Here is a 12,420-nt window from a genome sequence, read left to right on the forward strand (position 1 = left end):
GAGATGGATGGACACTTGCGTAATTCAAACCACACTGCACGTAAATAGCTGTACTAATCTTGTCAGAATCCTGGCTTATATGATAAACTGGAGGATAATAATAACCTTTCACATTCGGTAATTTGTTTTTAGTAACATTTAAGGACTGAAGAGGGAGAATATGATGAGAGTTTTCAAAAAGGTAAGCACGCAGATTATCAATATTTTAAATGTGTTAAATGTGGGTCAAGATATGAAGTGTACTGAAGGTTTAGATCAGGAAGACCAGAATGAGGGCATGACACAGGCACGGGTCAGGTAAAGGTACACTGTAGTAATAATAATAATAATAATAATAATAATAATACATAGTTTTTCTATGGCGCGATATCCAGCACCAATGCTACTCAAAGCGCCTTACATCAGCCAGTTGACTATAAACATGCCTTTAAAAACACATCAACCGCTATCTGACAATGGAAAACATCCAGTGTGTTCATATGAATGAAAAGGCACACTTAAGAGATGAATCAGATTATAAAAGCTAAAAAGTAAACAAGGCTTAGATTAAAACAGAATGCATTTCATAGAACACACACACACACACACACACACACACACACACACACACACACACACACACACACACACGCATTAAAATAACCAGATATAAAAAACAAAAACAAAAAACCATCACATCTAAGACGAAAACTACATGAATTACACAATGCATTAAAACAGGACTACAAAAATACTAGCACGCAGATACTTGTTAACAGGCATACCTTGGTTTAACCGTTCCGCCCAGAACAAAAATGCTTACGGACTTAAAGAAATGTAGATCAGAGGCATTTCTAAGAGATGAAGGTAGAGAGTTCCACACTTGGGGAACCTGAACTCTGAAAGACCTATTTCCAATGCATTTCAGATCAGTCCTTGGAGCTTTAAGCAGCTTTTCAGAACTGGATCTTAATGTTCTTTGCGGTTCACATGTTTCCAATACAGAGGAGAGATACAATGGAAGAGACTTGTCAAAATGTTTGAAGGCGAGTGTTGCTAACTTATAGAGAATGCGGGACTCAGTTGGAAGCCAGTGTAACCGATTCAGCAGAGGTGTAACATGATCAGATTTCTTTCTGGCGAGAACCAGTCGTGCAGCATTGTTCTGAATTTTCTGTAATCTGCTGATGGAGGAAGATCGTAAACCTGCAAGAGTGGAATTGCAGTAATCCAGTCTAGACAGGACAAAAGAGGAAACCAACTGAGCCATATTTTTCTCTGTTATGTAGGGTCTGACTGAGGCTAGCCTTCGGAGATGAAAATTACATGAGCGACACAAGAATGAAATTTGGTCGCTCATAGTCAAGGTTTGATCGAGATATACACCCAGGTATTTGGCTGATGTTTGAAATGCTACTGAAGCACGGCCAAACGTAACTGGGTCCTTTTCTCCTGCCTTAAGATGAGTTAGGTCTCCAACGGCTAAGAGTTCAGTTTTGTCTTCATTGAGCTTTAGCTTGTTTTTGTCCGTCCATGTTTTTACATCAGCTACACAAGCTTCCAATTCAGTAATGACTGTTTTGAAATCAGATGGTGGAGCGGCTTTTTGTAATTCTGTGTCATCTGCATATTTATGGTAGCCAAATGAGTGCCTTTTGAAGATGTCAGACAAAGCCTGAGTGTACAAAGTGAACAAGATAGGCCCTAAGACTGATCCCTGAGGGACACCAAACACAAGAGGAATGACTTTAGATGTGCTATGTTTTACTTTAACCTTGAGTTGACGATTTGAAAGATATGAAGAAAAACATTTTAGATTTAATGCCAAAGGTAGTGCTAAGACGATTGATAAGAATTTGGTTGTCAGTTGTATCAAATGCCGCTGACAGATCTAAAAATGCCACTGCAGGTGTAAGTCTTTTGTCTGTGTTTGAGAGGAGACTATCTGTAACCGAAAGAAGGGCTGTTTCTGTGCTGTGGCTTTTCCGATAAGCTGACTGACAAGTTTTAAGCAGGCCGTTTTCATCAGGATGTTCCTGGAGCTGATGCAACACAACTTTTTCAATGATTTTAGAAATGAAAGAAAGATTAGAGACAGGTCTATAGTTCTTAAGCTGATTTGTGTCCAAATTGTGCTTTTTCAAAAGAGGGGTGATAATGGCCAATTTAAGACAATCATCAACAATGCCTGACTCAAGAGAATGATTAATAATTCTGTATCAGGTAAATGTACACTTTCTACACCATACCAAGGGACTGAAAAAAGCCAAATCTAATTTTGTTTCTAGTTGTGCAGCCATGCCCTGAATGTCTATCTGTGTGTGTATGCGCACGCGTGTGTGTGTAATGGTTTCTTACTTTAATATAATTCTATCCATGACTTTTCCATTGGAAAGAAGAAAAACAAACCCTACATCTAAAAGTACTTGTTAACTGGACTGTTTGATAAGGAAACAAAAAGAAAGAAAGAAAGAAACAAAAAAACATTTAAAAAAAACCCCAACAACCCACCATTTGTGTTAACGTGATAAGGAGACAACAACAACAAAATATTACATTAAAGTCGGTAATTCAAAAATGTTATGAGCACAGAAGTTTCCAAAGGTGCAGGGATATACTGCTTCATAACATCACAAGTGATGACACTTTCAATGGTGATGTTTTGCTCACAAATGCATTTCATATTTTTGGTATATTTGGTTTGAAGGCATTAGTTTTCCATCAAAACATAAGGGATATTATTTTCCTGATTTTTTTTTTTTTTTTACTCAGCTAATTGTAAAGTTCATGTATTTTACTGTAATTTGGTAAGGGAAATCTGAAACAGTTTCCACGAATACGATTCTACTAAACTGTAGAATTATTGTAAGGACAAAGAAATATCCATATGAACTGACTACGGACGACAATGTGGAGTGATGGCCTAGAAGTAACGCGTCCGCATAGGAAGCGAGATAATCTGAGCGCACTGGTTCGAATCACACCGGCAGTCGCCAGTATTTTCTCCCCCACCACTTGACCCTGAGCGGTGGTCTGGACGCTAGTCATTTGGATGAGAAGATAAACCGAGCTACCGTGTGAAGCATGCATTTAGTGCACGTAAAAGAACCTACGGCAACAAAAGGGTTGTCCCTGGCATAATTCTGTGGAAAAATTCACTTCTTTTGGAAAACAAATAAAATTGCAGACAGAAAATAAAATAAACAAGAGAGGCAAGGCCTTCAATACTCACTTGTGATACACTTTTTTTTTTTTTAAATCCAAGTTTTTTATGTATTGAGTATAATGCATTTACTGTTATATTTATATTTTTTATATTCTCTAAACTTGGCACTTTGATCTGATATTCGACCCAACAAAAGAACTGTCATTATTATCATTTTTTGTTCAAACAGGAACTTCTTTTGCTAAGCATGGAAGTTTTGTTTATTGCAAACGTTTTATTGCAGACAGTAAAACATGGGAAATTACTCTGCTGGGGGACTTAGTTTGCTTTAAACTGATTTTTCTCATCTTAAACATTACATTTTGAAATTATACTCAATACATAAAAAGCTTGGATTTACAAAAAAAAAAAAAAAAAGTGCATCACAAGTGAGTCTTGAAGGCCTTGCCTCTCTTGTTTCAAAATGTAATGTTTAAGATGAGAAAGATCAGTTTAAAGCAAATTAAGTCCCCTAGCATTAATCAGAGTAATTTCCCTTTTTTACTATCTGCACCAAAACGTTTGCAAAATAAATAAAACTTCCATGCTTAGCAAAAGAAGTTCCTGTTTGAACAAAAAATGATAATAATGACTGCTCTTGTTGTTGGGTCGAATATCAGATCAAAGTGCCAAGTTTAGAGAATACAAAAAATATAAATATAACAGTAAATGCAGTTTGCATATAATTAGGCTTCATTTTGTGTGTGTGTGTGTGTGTGTGTGTGTGTGTGTGTGTGTGTGTGTGTGTATGCCCATCCCAGAGGTGCAATATTGTTTTAAACAAGATGACTAAAAAGAACTGAATTTTTCCTATTTTTATGCCTAATTTGGTGTCGACTGACAAAGTATTTGCAGAGAAAATGTCAATGTTAAAGTTTACCACGGACAAACAGACACACACACACGCACACACACACAGAGACAACCGAACACCGGGTTAAAACATAGAAGGGGGTGGCGGTGTCAGTGTAGCGATGTGCTCTCCCTGGGCAGAGCAGCCCGAATTTCACACAGAGAAATCTGTTGTGACAAAAAAAAGAGTAATACAAATACAATTTGCTCCTTGTTTCAATGCTCTATCCACTTTATTATTATGAAATGAAGAATGAGATGGTATCCAGCAGAACGTGACTGCAGTGCCTTGCAAACATAAAGCTCTGATTAAGTAGCTGGCTTCAATTATTATTTCACTTGTCTATAATTTCAGTGATTGTAGTGCCTCGCAAACATAAAGCACTGATTAAGTAGTTGGTTTCAATTATCATTTCACATGTTGTCTGTAATTTCAATGATTGTATTGCATGAAGCACAGACTTGGAATCACCGCAGAAAAGAATGGAAAACAAATCTCGTTTAAAATGAATTAGGAAATTTTAGGCCATCAATATGACAATGAGATCAGCTGTAAAAATTGAGCTGTTTCCGATTTGAAACAATTTCTGTCTTCAGATCAGGGACTAGACACACATATACGGAAACAGATCGACACATAACAACTCCCAACACACACACACACACACACACACACACACACACACACACACACACACTCAGCAAAGACATACCTGGTATCGACAATCCGCAAATTTAGGCATTTTTCTGGTCGAAAGTGTCGAACTTTAACCACCCTTTCCACCTGTCAACACACAGAGATTATATATATATATATATATATATATATATATATATATATATATATATATATATATATATATATGAGAGAGATATTCAGATTCAGATATTTTATTCATTTACGAAAAGGGGCAACAACGTAATTGTAAACCCAGAATTAGACAAGCACTACGGGCCCTTATGAAAATAATACATCACAGATATCAAGACATAATAGTCTCTCTTAACTGGAATGTTTGAGAGAGAGAGAGAGAGAGAGAGAGAGAGAGAGAGAGAGAGAGAGAGAGAGAGGAGTATATAAATTACGAATGCGACCAAACTCCATGGATCCAAGAAAAGCACACAAATGTCCAACGCAAAGATCTGATAAGGGTCAACCATAGCCTCCTTTATGGACAGTGAATGATGAGAGACATGTCAGGTAATTCATGTTTTCAATGGAAAAAGAAAAAAAGGTGTCAATTCACGAACATGTCTTTGCGATTCAGGATCCGGGCAAGCATGGAAGTATCAAGGAATGGATGAAAAAGAAGAATTGGGTTTTTTTTTAACTACTTACGCCAACCTTTACAACACTGCCAATGTCAAAATCTGATAAATAAAAATTAATAAGATAAAATAAAAAATATACAACAGAAATATAAAATTATCAAAACAACAACACTTAAACTGAAACTAAAAACTGAACTAGACTTTAAAAAACACACAATAGAATGCAATAACATGAAAATGACGGGATAAAGAAAAACAACACAGAAAATAAATGAGAAATGAAGTAAAATAATTTTTTTTAAAAGATTAGAAGAATCAAAACAAAATAAATAGAAACGAAACGATTGTAAGTATATATGGTAAATGGAGTGAATCAGGGCTGCGTCTTGGCACCCACACTGTTCTCCATTCTCTTCTCTGCCATGCTGATTGACGCCTTCCAAGACTGTGACCGGGGCATCTACATTCGCACAGATGGCAAACTTTTCAACTTGCGGCGACTCCATGCCAGGTCCAGGGTGTTTGAGGCACTGATGAGAGAGTTCCTCTTCGCTGATGAGTGTGCGCTTGCTGCACACACCCATGAGGACATGCAGTTCATTATGGACAGGTTCTCAACCTCCTGCAGGCGCTTTGGACTCACCATCAGCCTCAGCAAGACCGAGTCCATGTACCAACCGGCTAGCTCACAGAACGCCAGTGCACCCCCCCCCCTCCCCCTCCCCCACATGCAATCAAGATCAATGACACAGAGATCAAGTTTTGCTACCTGGGCAGCACCCTATGCAGCAACGGAGCCCTTGATGCAGAAGTGACGCTGCGCATCGCCAAGGCCAGCTCCGCCTTTGGCAGACTCAACAACAGACTGTGGAACAACAAAGGCATCAGGCTCAGCACCAAAATCAAAACCTACAGAGCTGTTGTGCTGACCACCTTGTTGTACTGCTGTGAAACATGGACGACGTATCGCCGTCACATTCAACAACTTGAGCAGTTTCACTAGAGATGCCTACGAAAGATCCTCGGCATAAAGTGGCAAGACAGGGTCTCCAATCTCCAGGTTCTAGAGAGGAGCGGCCTGTCCAGCATCGAAAACCTGCTGATCCAGTGCCAGCTACGCTGGACAGGATAAGTTGTCCGCATGACAGACAGCAGGATTCCGAAGATGCTTTTGTATGGCCAGCTGAAGGAAGGCCATTGTGAACTTGGAAGACCCTGCAAGCGCTTCAAGGACACCTTGAAGACAAACCTCAAAGCCTGTGACATAGACATCGCTTCCTGGGAAACTGATGCCCTTGACCGCTGTCGTTGGAGGATGCTGTGCTCTAGTGGCATAAAGACGTTTGAAAACAAGAGAATGCTAGCCATTAAGGAGAAGCGTGAGCGAAGGAAGCAGGGCTCAACTTCTGGAGACGTTTTCCCTTGCAACACCTGTGGGAAGTGTTGTGCATCCAGAATCGGCCTCTTCTCCCATATGAGGACACACCGACAGATAAGCCTGCCTGCCTACTTATCCGTCGGACCGACGGGAGACTCCATCATAGATATATATATATATATATATATGACTGAAACCACGGGCAAGCAAAACAAATCACTGAAACCAAATGATAGCCTACAAGGTAAAGCCACAAAGAGTCCCCCCCCCCCCCCCCCCCCCCCCCCCCCCCCCCCCCCCCACACACACAGCCCTGTCGGACACCCCGTTCTCTGTGCTCTCTGAGGACACGTGTCATGTAAGGCCCAGGTGGAAGTCAGGACCCGGAACTTGGAAAAAGAACAAAGGTTTGAATCTCTGTCTCTCCCCTGCGCTTTTGCCCTAGTTACAAACTGCGATAAACTTTAAGGGCCCCAAAACACGGTTTTCAACTTTGCAAGGTAATGTAAAAATCGCCATTAAATGCGAAATCGAACTTTACACAAAAAGAAAAGAAAAAAAAATTTAGAGAAAAAAATCTTTTTCAGCTAAATACCGCACACACTCATGCTGATTCAGTCATATCTGGCACAAAAAATACACAGCCAGAGCGAATTTCGTCTGCTGCCATGATATCTGACTACTACGGCACGTCGTGCTGATGGTGCTGTGACGTTACAGGTGGAAGCGAAACACGGCCGGCAGCAGTGTGGCCTGTTCACAGCTCGCCACAAAATGTACACACAGTCTTCTGCAGCTGGTTGACCGCAAATAACATCGCAGTGGGTTTGTTTCGTCATCAAATGATTGTGGGATCAGATCATTTGCAAAATTTATATCTGTTGGCGTAGTTTAAAGTGGGCTACGCTTGTTCAGTAATCATCTCTCTCTCTCTCTCTGTCTCTCTCTCTGTCTCTCTCTCTCTTTCTCTCTCTGTATACACGTATCTGTGCACTAGTTTGCTGTACGAGGCCCACTCTCATTCTTGATTACTTGCCTCCTATGAAAGCTTCTTTTTTGTTTTACTTTTCTTTAAAATTTAATCTCTCTTCTTTTGTTTTACTTGGTAGTATTCATTTTATTTCATTTTTGTTTATTTTACTTCATAATTTGTACACAGTTTTCACACATACAAATACTCATACGTGCGAGCACACACTCACGCACGCACGCATGCACACACACACACACACACACACACACACACACACACACACACACACACACACACAGCGAACACGGATTAACTTTGTCGGAATTATATTACAAAATCTTGCGTTTGGAATAATCAGCCCACATTCAATGTTCATAGACTTAGCAACGTTATAATGAATAAACTAGAATATGGATATGTTTCATATTGGAAGAGAAACAAATCGGAAAATAAATCTAAACTACTTTTTAATAATGAAATTACTCATGAATACAAAACCAAACCTTATTTGCTTGAAGGATATCTTAATCATAATTAAAAACAAGATTGCGCAAATTAAGAATATCCTGTCATGACCTAGCAATGGAAAGAGGTAGATATTTCAACATCCCAAAAGAAATGAGATGATGTTTACAATGACAAACAACTTAGGATGATTATCATTTTTAGGTGACTGCGAATTATACAGAGAAAATAGAATAGACTTCATACACAAAATTCAAAATACCTTCCAAATATTATTTAACCTAGTCGGCTAATACTGGAAGACAAACTCAGCTGTAGGAATGTTTGGAAAATTTGTTAATAACTGCTGCCATAAACGCCACAGCATATATGAGTGATTCAATCTCTTTTTCTATATTTATTTTTTATTTTGTTTTACTTTTTGTGTGTGGCACATGTAACTTGGTATGCTTGTCTTTAAACCTTGTTAAGGTTTAATTGACATTAAAATTGATTCTGATTCACATTGCATGAAAGTATCCTGTGCAACATTGCAAAACACAAACACGAGTCAACGTCTCTCTCTCTCTCTCTCTCTCTCTCTCTCTCTCTCTGTCTCTTGTGTATTTTTTTTATTAGACTTACAGTTTTATAATCACATTAATATAGTATTTTTAACATGCACAATATATGCTTCTGTGTGTGTAAGTGTGCGTGTGCGTGAGAGAGAAAGAGAGGGAGAGAGAGAGAGAGAGAGAGAGAGAGAGAGAGAGAGAGTGTGTGTGTGTGTGTGTGTTCGTTTTTGTTTTGTTTGTTTTGTTTTTGTTTGTTTTTTGTTTGTTTGTTTTTGTTTGTTTTGTTTTTTTGTCGATTATCAATACCATGCTTGTGCCTCTATGTGTGTGTGTGTGTGTGTGCGTGCGTGTGTGCGTGCGTGTGTGCGTGTGTGTGTGTGTGTCTTATTTTTACCATGCTTATGCCTTTATGTAGTTTAGTATTCGCATTCTATGACTTTAAGTAGCATTGTGTAGTGCATGCAATGACATATATATTGTAGTATTGTGTAGTGTAGACCCTGTTTCAGGGCGGGGACTGGATGAAAAAAAGCGCGCCGGTGCTTATCTATTTTCCTCGATAATAAAGAATTTGTTTCGTCTTGTCTTGTCTCTCTCTCTGTAGTTCTCCCTCTCTCACTGTTTGTGTGTGTGTGTGTGTGTGTGTGTGTGTGTGTGTGTGCGTGCGTGCGTGCGTGCGTGCGTGCGTGTGTGTGTAGTAGTAGTAGTAGTGTTTATGTTTGTTTAAGGGGGAAAAAGGCTCTCTGACAACTAAGACAGAGGCGTATGTGTGAAGTCAGTACTGTTATGTAACAATACGCCAGCTTTTAATACTTATAAATGATTTATTCTATCTATGCACCTTGGAATGGTTTTCCTGCATGTTTGAATTCTCTAGCTGCCTACAGAAATCATTGTGGCAGAGCGAGCAGCACTCTGCCAGGCGGTGTGGGAAAACCATTGTGGTGAACAACAATGCTCGATATTTTCATCAAAATGACTGACGCCCAGATACAACCAATCATACGGTATGTTTAAAAGCACGAGTGTGTGATAAGAGTACGACAGTGCATTGTGAATCTATTCGTTTATTTGGACAAGCATCAGAATATCGAGAGACAGAGATACAGTCTGTAGAACTTATGCAGCGAATGTGTGGCCAATTCATGGTTAAAATGAATGATCGTACACTACCACGACAATCTAATAACATGCAATGTGATATATTTTTGTTATTGTTTTATAATAATAATAGTAATAATAATAATAATAATGGTATTTATATAGCGCTGAATCTTGTGCAGAATAAAAGAATAACTGGTGTGAAAATAAGAAAATGTCTTTGCAAATTAGGGTTCGGATTGGCATCGATGGATAGATGTAAAATGGAGTTTTTCTCAATGTTTGAATAATGACAATAATAATGATAATAATAATAATAATAAGATTTATACTACTACTACTACTAATAATAATAGTAATATACTTCAATCATATTGCAATTTCAAAAATCTCAAAGCGCTTTGCAATAGAAAAACTTACTCACATAGGTCAGACAATAACATCCACCCATACCCACACCCACACACGTACTCCCTCGCCCCCGCTCCTCACCACTCACTCCCCCCCCCCCCACGTCCCCCCCCCCCCCCCCCCCCCCCCCCCCCCCCCCCCCCCACACACACACACACACAAATGCACGCAAAGAGAAGCAAACAGATAAAGAATCAAAGAGCACAGAACATGAAAAGGAGTGCCTCAAAGATGTGAACAGACTGAAAAGACAAGTTACTTTAGATGTGGATACTGATATATGGTGTTATTTTCAGGGACTGTCAAGTTAGTTCAAGGCGGGGCCATAAGTCAGGACAAACCAAACTGCCAACTGCAGTCTGCTCTCTGACGGAGCGTGATGGCCGGGTGATGACACACCCGGGGTGTTGCCACACACACACACACACACACACACACAGGACTGACTCCAGTCACGTGTGGTGCTGTTGATACTGAGGTCGTGACTGTAAGCCGGATCCAAAGTCGGGTAGCATGAAGGGTGTGTCCGTGATTGGACGGATAGGTGGTGAGAGAGAGAGAGAGAGAGAGAGAGAGAGAGAGAGAGAGAGATGTCCTAGTTGTTTCACTTTAAATAAAACGAATCATCCGATCCTACTGAAATAAAACACATGTTTTGCTCTCTCTCTCTCTCTCCCTCTCTCTCTCCCTCTCTCTCTCTCTCTCTACTTTACTTTCCCGAACGCATTTAAGAAAGCAAAAGTTATTCCTATTTACAAATCATGTGACACCTCCGATCCTTCTAACTATCGGCCAATTTCCATTATTTCTGTTCTTTCGAAACCACTAGAAAAGCACACAAACAAACATATTTCTCATCACATTCATGTCAATGAGCTTTTACATCCAGCTCAGTCTGGTTTCAGAGAAAAACACTCGTGCCACACAGCATTAGTCAGTCTTGTAGATGACTGGCTTGGAAATATCAATGACAACAGATATTGCGGTGTTCTATCTGTTGATTTCAAAAAAGCATTTGACGTGATAGACCATAACCTCTTACTTAGAAAACTTGAACTATATGGACTGGTAACCAGTAGTCTTACTCCAATCATATCTCACAAACAGGCAACAATGCGTGACAATGGGTTCATCAGTCTCGGCGCTAGCAGCACTTGACTATGGCATTCCTCAAGGGTCTATTTTAGGCCCTTTACTATTTTCATTATACATAAATGACCTGCCTCTCCATCCGCGTGCGAACTCTTTGCGGATGATACAACAATCCACACATCCCATACTGATATCAACGCTCTTACTGAGGACTTACAAAAAAGTACTAATGAACTCGTACAATGGACTGAACTTAACCACATGTCTCTTCATCCACTAAAAACAAAATGCATGTTGATCACCACCAGACAAAAGAGGCAAAACACTATCGATAAATTCCCTCCCATCCAACTTAAAAATGAACCTATTGAACAGGTTAGTGATCATAAGGTTCTGGGAGTCATATTAGACAACAAGCTCACTTGGATTCCTCACATAACTTCCCTTTGCAAAACGACAGCCCAGAAAAACCATCAACTGTCCAAAATAAAGCACTTCCTTGACTTCCACTTACGGAAATTATTTTTTCAAGCACATATCCAGTCTACAATAGATTATGCATCAACACTATGGGACTCCGCCAGTGCAAATGCCATGAAGCCATTACTAAATCTTCATAGACGGGGGCTGAAGCTGGTACTCCTAAAACAGACTTCCCTATTGGACTCAGACTATAAACAAGCAAATATTCTCCCGTGTGTCCGTAGATTAGAGTACAACAAAGGAACAACAATGCACAAGATTATGACAGGAAATGCACCACCAACACTGATAAACAAATTCTCTGTAAATTCATATATATGTATGTATAATATAATGTGTGTGTGTGTGTGTGTGTGTGTGTGTGTGTGTGTGTGTTTTGATTAGATGATAAAATGCATGTTGCTTTGTCTTCCTTACTGACCTGCTGTTCTCTATCACATATTCCATGTAATATGACGTTAACTATTCGTTAGTTGATATTGTTTTATTCTGTGTGTGTGTGTGTGTGTGTGTGTGTGTGTGTGTGTGTGTGTGTGTGTGTGTGTGTGTCTCCCTCTGTCTGTCTGTCTGTCTGTCTGTCTCTCTCTCGTTCACCTGTGACATTTTTATTCTCATACTATTTTATATGTTGAATTATGCTTCCTTTGGCAATGAA

At 39.5% G+C, this 12,420-nt stretch overlaps 1 protein-coding gene across 1 annotated transcript in view; it reads right to left on the bottom strand.

Annotated features, from left to right (window-relative positions):
- The window catches only part of LOC143299896 (serine/threonine-protein kinase TBK1-like), a 211,842-nt gene that overhangs the window by 175,926 nt on the left and 23,496 nt on the right, over positions 1-12,420 (bottom strand). The window contains exon 2 of the mRNA XM_076613392.1: positions 4,750-4,820. The gene's annotated coding sequence lies outside the window, so the exon portion shown is untranslated. The remainder of the gene's footprint in view (positions 1-4,749; positions 4,821-12,420) is intronic.

This window comes from Babylonia areolata, chromosome 25, assembly GCF_041734735.1.
Source record: "Babylonia areolata isolate BAREFJ2019XMU chromosome 25, ASM4173473v1, whole genome shotgun sequence".
NCBI classification, from domain to species: domain Eukaryota; kingdom Metazoa; phylum Mollusca; class Gastropoda; order Neogastropoda; family Buccinidae; genus Babylonia; species Babylonia areolata.